Raw genomic sequence first — 13,559 nt, 5'->3', positions numbered from 1 at the left:
TTGGCCAACCCTGTCGTTGTGCCAAAGAAGGGTGGGAAGGAGCGCATGTGTGTCGACTTCACCAACCTCAACAAGGCATGCCCGCAAGATCCATTCCCGCTCCCCCGCATCGACCAGATCGTTGATTCCACCGCAGAATGCGACCTGCTATGCTTCTTGGATGCGTTCTCTGGGTATCACCAGATCAAGATGACGGTAGAAGACGTCGAAAAGACAGCCTTCCTAACTCCGTGTGGGGTGTACTGCTACACATGCATGCCATTCGGGCTGCGTAACGCAGGGGCGACCTTTCAGCGGCTGATGCACATCACCTTGGGCCAGCAGCTCGGGAAGAATGTTGAGGCTTACGTCTATGACATTGTGGTGAAGTCTCGGGAGGCCAGGACCCTGATACAAGACCTGGAGGAAACCTTCGCGAGCCTCAACGCAGTGAACCTGCGGCTCAACCCAGAGAAGTGTGTGTTCGGAGTCCCCTCGGGCAAGCTCTTGGGTTTCCTCGTGTCCCACCGAGGCATCGAGGCTAACCCGGAAAAGGTCAAGGCGGTTGAGGACATGAGGCCGCCAAAGACCCTCAGAGAAATGCAGAAGCTCACTGGACGCGTGACCGCGCTAGGGCGCTTCATCTCCAAGTTGGGGGAGCGAGCGCTGCCCTTCTTCCAGCTAATGAAGAAAAAGGGGCCCTTTGAATGGACTGAAGAGGCCGACAAGGCGTTCCAGGATCTCAAGAGATACCTGACCAGCCCTCCGGTCATGGTGGCTCCGCGCCCTCAAGAGCCCCTGGTGCTTTACCTCGCCGCCACTCCCTACTCCGCCAGCGCAGCCCTGGTGGCGGTTAGGGAGGAGCGTCGAATCAAAACCACAGCAACAGCCCGGGACAAGGCAAAACAGGAACAAGGAAGCCCCACAGAAACCGCCACCGCGGCTGAGGAGGATCAGCCGCCGCAGAGGAGTGCACCGGAGGTGAAAGAGGCCCCTCTCCCAGGTGGCCAGCCTCAGGAGGCTCATCACCTCAGGAGGCACCATGGTCTCTGGAGGGCGCCACCAGCACTGACACACCCAACCTCGTTGAGCACCCAGTGTACTTCGTCAGCACGGTGTTGCGGGACGCGAGGGCACGGTACCCCATGCCTCAGAAGCTCCTCCTCGCACTATTGGTGGCCTCGCACAAGCTGCGGCACTATTTTCAGGGTCACCCCATCAAGGTCGTCTCGTCATACCCCCTGGAGAGAGTGCTCAGGAGCCCTAACTCAGCTGGAAGGGTCGCTGAGTGGAACATAGAACTGCAAGCGTTTCAGCTCGAATTCAGCACGACCAGAGTCATCAAGGGAGCAGCATTAGCGGATTTTGTGGCAGAATGGACGGAGGCACCAGGCCTCAAGGCCGACGAGGATCGGTCCCTCTCCTCGGGAAGCGAGGCACCAGAAGGCTGGGTCATGTACTTCGATGGGGCGTTCTCCAGGCATGGCGCTAGGGCTGGGGCGGTGCTTATATCGCCCACTCAGGACAAGTTCTACTACGCTGTACAGCTCTGTTTCCAGCAAGGTGAAAAGGTCTCCAACAACATAGCGGATTATGAAGGTTTAATAGCGGGCTTGAAGGCCGCAGCTGCCCTGGGGGTGAAACGCCTGTCGGGTGGTAGGTGCGACATATGCCAACGGGTGGCTTATCATTGTGGGAGCCAGTAAGATGTCGCCGGTGCCTGGAAGCGGGATGAGGCGAAGACATGCACGCCGATGAATCTTACCCAGCTTCAGGGCTCTCCGTGGAGATAACACCCCTACTCCTGCTCTGCGGGGTCTCCGCATGATCACTAGATGAACGAGTGGCTACAAGATGCTCCTTGAGCTGTTTGGCGAGAAGAAGAAGAAGAAGAAGGGCACGGCTAGCTCTCTTCTCCTCTCTATGTGGTGTCTAAAACTAGCTTAGATCAACCCTTTGCATGGGTGCCCAGGGGGGTTTATATAGGCCCACCCCCCGGGGGTACAATGGTAATCCGGCTGGGCGTGGGCCCTAGCCGTCTGTGTCTACGCTCGCCGGCTTCTGCGCCGGCTGCTGGGGCCCGCCGGCTGGTGGGTCCCGCCGGCTGTCGGCTCCTTGGTCGACAGGCAGGCCCCACTGTCAGGGGCCTTGTCGGTGGCTGGTTACTGTTGCCTCAATCCTGGTGACGAGGGCTTCGCCGAGGTAAGCGTGGCTACAGTGCCGCCGCCCGGCGGGCGATCGCTGTAGCCTCACCTCGTCTTGTCTCCTTAATGGGGCGTCTCCTTCGAGGGAGGAAGCAAGCCGGCTGTGGGGAGCCGGCCATGTCTTGGGCCGAATGGGGGAGGCCTGGCCGCCTTCGGGTGTCTCTCTGCCTAAAGGGGCCCACCGCCCGTGGGCCGCGCTGACAGCCCGTCGTGGGTGGCATCAGGGTCAACATGGCAATAGTGCCGCGCTGGACGGGTCATGGCCACCCCGTACGGCGCACTGTGCCAGGCGTGCTCCGGGATTCGGGGGTGGCAGGCTTTACTGTAGCCACGCCCCTCCACATCGCCGTTATGTGGATGCAGACTTTGAGGGTACGATCTTGACGGCTTTGTGGGAGTCGGCTTCTCGCGGCCGGCTTCTTGGAGCCGGCCCTCCGCGGCTTTCTTCATGAGGGCTAAAGCCGGGCCGCCTTCCGATAGTCGGCCTGGGAGACAACCGGCAAGGGGAAGACGGCCCCACGTCTTGGATTCTTGAGGGCCGGATCGGCTCGTAATTTTTTCAGAAGGGCCAGGGGGAGCCGGCTAGGCTACCCGTGGTCATTTACTCCGACAGTAGTCCGCGAAGCTGACGAGGTTCGAGGCTGACAAAGGGACGAGAAGCTTGGTCAGCTTCCTATCCTGAGGAGCCGGCTTTGCTTATGCGCGCCGTCTACGGAAAGCTCTGCATCTTGTAGGAGGGAACGTGGGTCGGCCTGCAAGCTGACCGCGCGCCACCCCGCGGGCCACGTGGCAAGGAAAGCCTGCCAATGCACGCATGCGATGGGACGCCGCCGCAGGCCCGGGCCCGCCACTTCTGGGCCTCGGCCCAAGAACGGATCTTCTGTGGCCCACAACGGACCGCTCGCCTTCCCGCGGCGGTTTCATTTCGTCATCAGGGTGCAATAATCGCGGGACATGGGGGAGTGGGCGCAGTTGATCCCACGTTCCCCCACACCACGCCTCCTCGGCTCCGCCACGCGGGTCTGTAAGTAGGGGGAGGAGAGGGAGCGGCAGAGGGTCGCACGCTCTCCCTCGCTCCACCCTTTCTCACCTTCCTTCCGCCGCCGCAACAACCCATTGCCTCGCCGCTCTGCCGTCGGACCTCTCGGTTCCTTCGGTCCCGCCGTAGCGGGGTCGTGTGCGTCTCCGCCGTCGCATCGCCTTGTTCCTCGCCGCGTCGCTCCCATGGCCTTGTCGAGCTCGTTGGACGGCTCCAACGTCCACGAGGACCACGTTGAGTTCCTCCGCTGGACGCGGCGTCTGCCGGGCAAGAACTACGTGCGGCTTCGTCGTGCGCCAGCGAGGGAGATTTCGCCGGCACCGGAGGAGGGCGAGCGGGTAATCTTCCGCTCGCACTGCCTGCGCGGCTTCGGCCTCCCGGCGAGCGGATTCCTTCGCGCTTTTCTTGAGTTTTACCACCTCCAGCCGCATCACCTCACACCCAATGCGGTGATGCTGCTGTCGGCTTTCGTCACCCTGTGCGAGGGCTTTCGTGGGTTCTCCCCACTCTCAAGCTCTGGGGAGAATTCTTCCAGTGCAAGCTCGGCACCGTTGTCGCGGGCGTGCCCGCCCCCTGCGGAGCCTTCATTGCCATGAGGCGGACGGGCGAGAACAAATTGTTACCACCCATCCCGCTGATCCAGTCGGTGAAGCTCTGGCAGAAGTCCTATTTTTACGTGAAGAACGTCGCCCAGCAAGGCGACTTCGTCAACCTGCCGGCTTACGTAGCCGGCCCGCCGGCTGGGAGGCAACCCTCGTGGAGCTACCGGGCCAGGTCGTTGTCTCAGGTCGGGAACGCAGCCGTCGCCCGGCTCCAGGTGATGATCCAGTCGGAGGGCCTGACCGGAGCCGACCTGGTGGCCGCCTTCGTGGAGCGCCGAGTACTTCCACTCCAAGGCCGGCCTCACATGATTTGTCAGATGAGCGGCCGCTTCGACCCGTGTCGGCTGAGCACCAGGGAGATGCCTCATGTCGAGGTGTCTTACATGGTGAACTACATCTCCAACTGCAAGCTTGCCGAGTATTGGCGATACGGCAAGGGGCCGTATTCTCTCGCCAACCCTCCGCCTGCTGTAAGTTTTTCTTCTTCTCTTCCTTTTTGTAGCCGACCTCATGATGGCCGACTACTGATCAATTGGTTTGTCCTCAGCAGAACCCTCTTCTTTCGCTGACGGCCGGGGCCGCAGGGGTAGAGCGCCAGCTCCTCCCCGACCTCATGGCGGACAACGTCGATGATCCAGACCTGGGAGCGGCCGCCATGGAAGATGCCGTCGTGGGGGAAGGCGACGAGGCAGGCGGCGCGGGACTCGGTGTCGGCCTCGAGGACTGGGCGGACGATGACGAGGTCAAAGTCGTTCCGCACCGCCAGCCGGCGCTTGATCATCAAGGCGCGGGCCCGTCTGCCGCGCCGGCTGCCTGTGGCGGCGCGCAGAAAACGCCGGGCCGCGTCGACCTACTTCGGCAGCCGGCCGAAAAAATCCAAGGGTTCCACGGTGGTGACCAAGCAGGATGAGGCGGCTGTGAAGGCGGCCCGCTTCCGCAAGGCGGTGAAACAGCCGCAGGCGATCTCGGCGTAAGCGTCAAACGTCTTGTATTTTTTGTTGTCCTCTTCAATTGAGGCTCCTCTAAACTTTTCTTTGCTCGCCGGGCAGGGCACTGCTTTCCCTCGAGCGAGGTCCTGGCGACTCCGTAGTCGGGCCGACTAGAGGGTCCTCAGGCTCCCACCGCGTGGATCCCCGCGCCGACCTCATGGAGGCCACGGAGTGGAACGCACGGGAGGCGCGGGAGGAGCGGGAGGCAGCGGAGCGAAGGACCGCCCAGGCGGCGAAGGAGCAGGCCGACGTGGCGGCCAAGGCCCGGGCGGAGGCGGCGGCCGCGGAGAAGGAGGCGGAGGCCTCGCGCAACCAGCCTCCGCAGCTCGTCGTTCCCCTCCGCGCCATGGCCCCCGACATCCCCATGCCCCCGTCGGAGGAGGTCGACCGAGACCCACCGGTGATGGAGAAGAGGGAGGACCACGTGGTCTTCGTGGAGGAGGCGCCGCAGACGGCGCCGACTGGAGCGGGCCAAAGCGGCCAACCAACCGCGGCGCTAGAGCAGCCGGCCGGGGGCGAGCCGGAGGCAGAGGCCGGCCTCGAGGTGTAGCCGGCATTTTGCCGGCGCGCAGGGGGAGCTACCTCCGTGCCGGAGCCGCGCAGAGCTGCGGGCGCCAGCCGAACGGCGGAGGCCCTGGAGGCGGCCAGCGCCAGCACGTCCGAGTGGACGCCCAGCGGGGGGACGGCCGAGCTGAACACAGCGGCCCAAGAGGTTCGGAACCGGCTTCAAGCCCAGGCCACTTCGCTGCAACGATATACCCAAGAGTTCCTCACGACGCGGGCCATCATCCGGGTGAGCCTTCTGGCCTTGGTTGTTTTGCTTTTTTGATTTCTTCCGTGGGGGCGTGTCAGTGCACCCACTGGGTGTGGTCCCCGAGTTCCGAGTCGGCTGCTGAGCAAGCGGCTTGGAACTTACTAGGTCCTGACAGCTATCTTATTCTTGCATTCTGTCTGATCTTCCAGGAATACCATAACCTCCGCGCTGCTGCCTTCAACTCCCAGGCTCAGGAGCTGGGCCAGAAAACCAAGGACCTGACCAACAGCCGGAGTGCATGCTTTGTCTCGTTCATCTCCTTGGGGGCGCGTCAGCGCACCCACTGGGTGTAGTCCCCGAGATTCAGGCCGACTGCTGAGCAGTCGGGTCAGATCTTCCCTGACGACTTCTTCCTTATTGATTTTTCCTTTGTCTTCATGCTTGCAGGAGCCAATGCCGACTTGAGGGAGCAGCTCAGCGGGGCCCAGACCACCCTTCACGCTAAGGAAGCCGAGTGCAACACCTTAGTCCTGGAGCGTGACCGCCTGGCCAAGAAGTTGGCCGACCAGGAGGAGAGCCACAAGGCGGCCCCGAAGAAGGCACAGGACAGCGAGGACGCCCTCAAAGCTGAGTTCGATACCGAAGCGGCGGGTTGGGCTGAGGCAAAACAAGCGCTGAGCGAGGGCTACGGCCGGGTGGAGGATCTGATCGATGGTAAGCCACCTTCCTCACTCCTTACTTGCCCCTTGCCCCCTGATTTGTGTTCTGACTTGTGCTGCTTTTTGTTCTTTGTGCAGACTACTTCCCCGGCTACTCCGTCATTGCCACCTAGACCATCGAGGCCCACCACGAGGCGCGCCGGGAGGCGGGGGCTGAAATCGCGCCGGACGCGAGCCGGACGCTTGAGGAGCAACTCTTGGCGGTCCAAGCCCGGCTGCAGCTGGCTCACCGCATGCTCCACCGCCTCCAGCGCGCCAGGGCGCAGGTGTTGGCCACCCTCTGGCCAGGCGAAGCGATTCCCCGCACCCCGAGTCGGACTGCCGACTGGCTGGAGGTTGAGGTTGGCCGCTTCGAGGCCTGGAAGGCATCGGCAGCCCGGCTTGGAGCTAGGCGGGCGCTGGAGTTCATCCGAGCCTGGTATCCCGGGCTGAACCTGGACCAGCTGTGCACCTGGCGGCTGGAAGCCGGCGAGGAGATGGAGGAGGTGCGGCCGGCTATCGCTCAGTGTGCCTCGACAATCGCCGAGTGCACTAACATCAGCGCCTTTGCTCCTGAGATAAATGACGACGGCGTTGCCTAGCCGGAGGAATGGTTTGGGCTGGACCCGGCAGAGGGTGAGGACTCGGCGGAGGAGATCGGTTCCAGCGATGAAGGTGAAGACGACGAAGGAGAGGAAGGCGAAGATGTCGAGCCGGCCGGTGAAGCGGCCAGCCAGCCTCAGCTTGACCGTGCCTCCAGCAACGAGGCGCGTGCTAGCGCGCCCTCTGCGGGAGGTGGTGATCATGCCGAGGCTCGCCAGCCGGCCACTCCTCCAGCCAGCACTGCAGTCTCTACCGACCTGCCCGACTCGCCAGTCGTTCCCTTGGCTTAATCTGCCGTCCTTGCTTTTCCTGCTTCTTACTCTTTGAACAATTTTTATTAAACTTGCGCAGTTCCACCCACTGGGGGTGTATTCAAACTATGTTGAATGCTGGCCTTTCGAAGGTCTTTTGTGTAAATATGATCGTGTGTGTGTTTGGCTTCCATTTGCGTATGCTTTTTATCCTTAGGCTGTTTCCTTTGCCGCCTTCCCCTGGCTGCTGCCTTCCCAACCGGCAGCTGCTCTGCAGCCTGTGGCTAGGGAAGAACTTGGCTATATTTTTTTTGGGGAAGGCAAGTACTCGAGCTTTCTTAGATTGAAGCAAGGTGAATGGAAGCCGGCCGACCGGCTACTCTGGTAGTCGGTTGGTGGTGGGAGAAAAACCGGCTTTTGTTATATTAGTCCGTTAGTCCCTAGCCGTTTTTCGTGTGGGCATCCTTTCCTGCCTTTAACTCTTGCCAGCCGGACAGCCGGTTCTTCGAACTGTGACTTTTGGCAAGAGAAGGCTTGGGTGCCGGCACACTACTTGTCTGACCGCGGGTAGGACTTCTAATATAACTCAAGGCGGCCAGTCCCCGGGCCGACTAGTCGAACCCGGTGCTGGACGAAAAAAGTGAATGTAATGACATGATCATAAGCATGATACTCTTCATTCATAGATAAAAGATGGCAGTCCCCGAGCTCTCCTTGGGGGGCCTATTGTCTCGTACTTAGTACAAAAGTTAGCGTGATACATACTGCATTTCAATTGTAAAATCTTCGGAGGAGGTTGGCGTTCCAAGGTCGTTCCGACTCCTTGCGGAGTCGTCTCTCTTTCGTACCTTCAGCTTCTGTGCGTCGATCAGGTAGTAGGAGTCATTTCCCAGCGCTCTGCTGATGACAAAGGGGCCTTCCCAAGGGGCCGAGAGCTTGTGCTGGCCGGCTGTTCGCTGGATCAGCCGGAGCACGAGGTCGCCCTCTTGGAAAGATCTTGGTCTGACCTTCCGGCTGTGGTAGCGGTGCAAGCCTTGCTGGTAGATAGCGGACCGGCTGAGGGCTAACAGCCGGCCTTCTTCCAGCAGGTCGACGCCGTCTTCTCATGCTTCCTTGGCCTCCGCCTCCGTGTACATGGTTACCCGAGGCGAGTCGAACTCGATGTCAGTTGGGATGACTGCCTCGGCACCATACACGAGGAAGAAAGGAGTGAAGCCGGTTGACTTGTTTGGGGTAGTGCGCAGACTCCAGAGAACGGCCGGCAGCTCATCGAGCCAACAGCCAGCCGAACGTTCCAGTGGTACGACCAGTCGGGGCTCGATGCCGGAGAGGATGAGGCCATTGGCTCGCTCGACTTGGCCGTTTGACTGCGGGTGGGCAACAGACGCTAAGTCCAACCAGATGCCCTGCGTCGCGCAGAAACGTGCCAATGCTCCCTTGGTGAAATTCGTGCCGTTGTCGGTGATGATGCTGTGTGGCACGCCATACCGAGTTGTTATATCTGCGATGAATGCCACGGCAGTCGGCCAATTCAGCTTCTTGATTTGCTTTGCCTCAATCCATTTAGTGAATTTGTCCACGGCGACAAGCAGATGTGTCATGCCGCCGCGCGCCATCTTGAATGGGCCCACCATGTCCAGTCCCCAAACGGCGAAGGGCCAAGTGAGGGGAATGGTCTTGAGTGCTGAAGCCGGCATGTGTTGCTTGGAGCTGAAGACTTGGCACCCTTTGCAATGTTTAACTAACTCCTTGGCGTCATCCAAAGCAGTCGGCCAAAAGAACCCATGGCGGAAAGCTTTGGCGACGAGTGATCTTGAGGCCGCATGGTGGCCGCATTCTCCTTGGTAGATGCCTCTGAGGATTGCAATGCCCTTCTCTTGCTCGACGCATTGCTGGAAGACTCCAGTGACACTGCGCCTGACGAGCTCTCTGTTGACGATTGTGTATGCTCCGGCTTGGCGTTGAACTTGTCTTGCCTCTGTTTCGTCAGCCGGCAGATCTTGGTTTATTAGGAAGTTGAGGATGGACTGGGCCCATGATGGAGCTGCGACTTCTTCTATTGCCAACACGGCTACTGCGACCAGGGCGGACGGGCTGGGTGGTGAAATGCTAGAGTCGGCCGCCGCCTGTTGTGTTGCTGCAGTCCCCGGGCCGACTATCGCAGTCCCCGAGCCGAGTGTGGCAGTCCCCGGGTCGGGCGTAACTACAGAAGTCCCCGAGCCGCCTACTGACGTCCCCGGGCCGACTATCGAAGTCCCCGGGTCACCTGCTTGGTTCTTCAAGCCGGACCCGGCTGCGTCGGGGTCAGGCAGCACGAAGATGGAATCGGACTCTGGAGACAGCTTGATAGACGGCTTGAGGAGGCGTTGCAGAGAGACACCGGTTGGTATTACCTGCCGAGTGGAGCCTATTCGAGCCAGGGTATCAGCTGGCTCGTTGTCGGCTCGCGGTACATGGAGGAACTCGCATCCTTCAAAGTACCCGCTGATCTGCTGAACGAAGAAGTGGTAGCTTGCCATATTTGCGTCCTTGGCGTCCCAGTCGCCGGATGATTTCTGGACTACCAAGTCCGAGTCACCGTAACATAGGATCCGGTGTATGCCGAGCTCTTTGGCAAGCCGGAGCCCGTGTATGAGCGCCTCGTACTCGGCCACATTGTTGGACGCGGCAAAGTGAATTTGCAGTGTTTATCTGAGCTTGTCGCCTTTGGGAGAGGTGAGGATGACGCCGGCTCCCAAGCCGGTGCGCATCTTGGACCTGTCGAAGTGCATGCGCCAATGAGTGGAGTCGGGAGCTGGCGGCAGGTACTGGGTCTCGTCCCAGTCGACGAGGAAGTCGGCCAATGCTTGGGACTTGATGGCGGTGCGAGGCTGGTAGAAGATCGTGTAGGGGGCCAGCTCGATGTCCCATTTCGCCACCCGGCCGGATGCATCCCGGCTGCCTATGATCTCGGCAAGCGGGGCGGTGCATACGACCGTGATGGGGTGCTCTTGGCGGCAAAGTACATGCCATAGAACATCTTCTGGTAGTGCGGGTAGTTCTGCTTCGAGGTAGACAACACCTCACTCAAATAGTACACTGGCCTCTAGACCGGCTGGGCTCGGCCCTCTTCTGGGCGCGGGACTACGATGACGGTGCTGACCACCCGGCTGGTTGCAGCAATGTAGAGGAGCATGGGCTCTTTCTCAGTCAACGCCGCTAGGACAGGCGGCGTGACCAGCATCTTCTTTAGCTTGTGAAAATCTTGGTTGGCTTGGTCGTTCCACTCGAAGTGAGTGGTCTTCTTTATGAGGCGGTAGAGGGGGAGAGCTTTCTCTCCGAGCCGGCTGATGAAGCGGTTCAGGGAGGCCAAGCACCCGATGAACTTCTGGACGTCTCGAAGTTTGGTGGGAATAGCCATTCTCTCAATGGCCTTGATCTTTACTGGGTTGCATTCGATGCCGCGTTCGGAGACCAGGAAGCCTAGGAGCTGGCCGGCTGTCACTCCGAACACGCATTTCTCGGGGTTGAGCTTGATCTGGAACCGACGCAGGTTCTCAAATGTTTCCTTGAGGTCTTCCAGCAAGGTGTCGCGCTTCTCCGTCTTCACCACAATGTCGTCTACATAGACGTGGGCATTTCCGCCGAGCTAGTTGAGGAGGCACTTCTGCATGCAACGCTGAAAAGTGGCACCGGCATTTCTTAAGCCGAATGTCATAGTCAGGTAGCAGAAAGCTCCGAATGGCGTGATGAAGGCGCTCTTCAGGCGGTTAGCCGGATCTAGCTTTATCTGGTGGTATCCTGAGTAAGCATCCAAGAAACTCAACAGCTCGCATCCGGCCGTGGAGTCTATCACTTGATCAATCCCTGGTAGGGCAAAGGGATCTTTGGGGCAGGCCTTGTTGAGGCTCGTGTGGTCTATGCACATGCGCCACTTGTTGTTCTTCTTTAGCACGAGGACCGGGTTGGCGAGCCACTCTGGAAAGAAAACCTCCATAATGAAGCCGGCTGCCAAAAGCCGGGCTATCTCTTCTCCTACAATCCTTCTTTTCTCCTCCGACAGTCGGCGGAGGGGTTGTTTGACTGGTTTTGCGCCTTCTCGGACGTGTAGCTTGTGCTCGGTGAATTCCTTCGGAACGCCCGGCATGTCCTTAGGGGACCATGCAAAGATGTCCCGATTCTCACGGAGGAAATCGGCGAGCTCGCCTTCCTATTTGCTGTTTAGGTTTGCCCTGATGACGGCAAACCTTTCTAGGTGCTCGGGGTCAAGAGGTATCTTCTTCGTCTCCTTGGCCGGCTGGAAAGATCCTTGGGCATCACACTCCTTGGGATCGGGGGACAGGGCCGGCTATTTGCCGGCCATGGCCACGACTCGGTCCAACATCTTCTTTTCTTCGGCAATCACAAGGGACTCGGCCAGCCAGCTGCTGGCTGCTGTGCACTCGGAAGATTTCTTGTAATCGCCAGCTATGGTGATGATGCCCTTGGTGCTCGGCATCTTCATCTTGAGGTAAGCATAGTGGGGAACAGCCATGAACCTGGCCAAGGCAGGACGGCCAAGCAATGCATGGTAGGGGCTCTCCAGGTCCACCACTTCAAACCAGATCGCTTCCCGGCGGAAATGATCCTTGTCACCAAATAGAACATCAATCTTGATCTTGCCAATGGGGGCGCAGGACAGGCCAGGTACAATGCCATGGAACACAGTCTGAGTAGGCATGAGTTCCTTCATCTTGACGTTCAGCTTCTCCAGGGTGTCACGGTACAGGATGTTGATGCTACTCCCGCCGTCTATCAGTACGCGGGAGAAATTGGCGGCGCGTCTGTCCGTTGCCGGGAGATGGCATCACCTCCGGGTGGTCGGCCCGGCTCCAGCTGATAGGCTTTTCTGACCAGTGCATGTGCTCGGCGGGGTTGGTAGCGACCATGTTGACTTCCTGGTGCTCTCGGCGTCTGATGCGCCGGCCTTCGGGTTGGCTTGTAAAGACGACATAGGCGGCATGCTCGTCGGGGAACTCATCGTGCACAGCTCCGACTGCTGGCCGAGTGGTCGGCAGTTGCGGAGCCGGAGGCGGTGGACCAGCAGGCGGAGGCGGCGCGAGCCCTTCGCCTTTGGATATTCGGGTGAGCCAGTGGCACTTCCGGGTTGTGTGGTTGGACGGCTTCGCGCCGCTGTGGAACTTGCATGGGGTGTCGAGAGTTTGCTCGTAGGAGAAGGTCGGCTGCCAAGCCGGCGTGCCGCCCCTCTGCTTCTTGGGTGCGGGCCGCCCTTCGGGCTGCTCGTCTTCGACTGTGGCCACCTGCCGACTGGTGGAGAGTGGCACGGGGCCCTTGCGCTTGTGGTCGTTCTGGTACGGGCGTCGGCCGGAGTCCCCAGCCAGCGTCTTGGGCGCCGGGTTGAGTACCTTCCTGGATGCGTCTACCCGGAGTTCAGTCTTCATTGAGGAGTCGGCGGTGGCGTACTTGTCCGCTATGACCAGAAGCTCGTCGACGATAGTCGGCTCGTCGAAGAGGAGCTTGTGCTTGAGGAGGGTGCCTTCTCGGCACCCGGCAGTGAAGGATTCTATGGCTTGCACCTCGTGCACCCCTTCGCAAGAGTTGCAGAGCTCGGCCCAACGCGTGAGGTAGTTGCGAGTGGATTCGGCGGGGCCTTGTACGCACAAGGAGAGCTGTCTGGGCTTGGTTGCCCGCTTGTAGGTGCTGGGGAAGTTGCGGACAAAGGCTTCTATGAAGTCTAGCCAGCTGTTGATGCTGTATGGCCTGAGGCTGTTGAGCCAGGTCCACGCAGTGCCTTGCAGCATGAGGGGCACGTACTTCACGGCAACGCGCCTGTTGCCGTTTGCTATGCGAACCGCTGTGGAGTAGTCGATCAACCAATCTTCCGGCTTCACGGAGCCGTTGTACTTGGGCGTGTCTCTTGGGAGCGAGAACCCTCTGGGGAAAGGCTCGTCGCGGATGCGGAGGCCGAAGCAAGGCGGCCCGACATCATCTTCTTCTTCTAGCGCCAGGGATCGCGCTAGGCGGTCGACCCGATGGCGGGCGTCGTTCTCGCCGACTCCTTCGCGGCGACCTAGTAGACCGCTGAGAGTCGGATGCTTGACAGGCGGTGGGGTGGGATATCTCTCCCCACGAGGCGGAGGCGGAGGCGGGTTGCCCCGCCACTCCACGGCCCGGGGACGGCCTTCTGCGTCTCGCTCGATGGAGATCCGGGTTCGGCTTCAGCTGGCAGCCGGCTCTTTCTCGTGTCGCGCGCGGGTTTTACCCGCAGTCGGCGTTCAGGATGTCGCGCCGTGCTCTCGGCGCGGGGGAGGGCTTTCCTTGCGGGCGTCGGCTTCGTGCTGCTGTGCGGTTGCATCGATTAGTTGCTGGATGCGTCTGGTCATGTGGGGGAGTTCTTCGGCCCCCAGTCCGTCTAGCTCGTCTACGGCTGCCTGGGCGACGCGCAGGTTCTCGAGTGGAGT

The sequence above is a fragment of the Triticum urartu genome, chromosome 6A (assembly GCF_056163025.1).
Source record: "Triticum urartu cultivar PI428250 chromosome 6A, HENAU_Tu73, whole genome shotgun sequence".
NCBI classification, from domain to species: domain Eukaryota; kingdom Viridiplantae; phylum Streptophyta; class Magnoliopsida; order Poales; family Poaceae; genus Triticum; species Triticum urartu.
Note: the sequence above shows the minus strand (reverse complement) of the source record.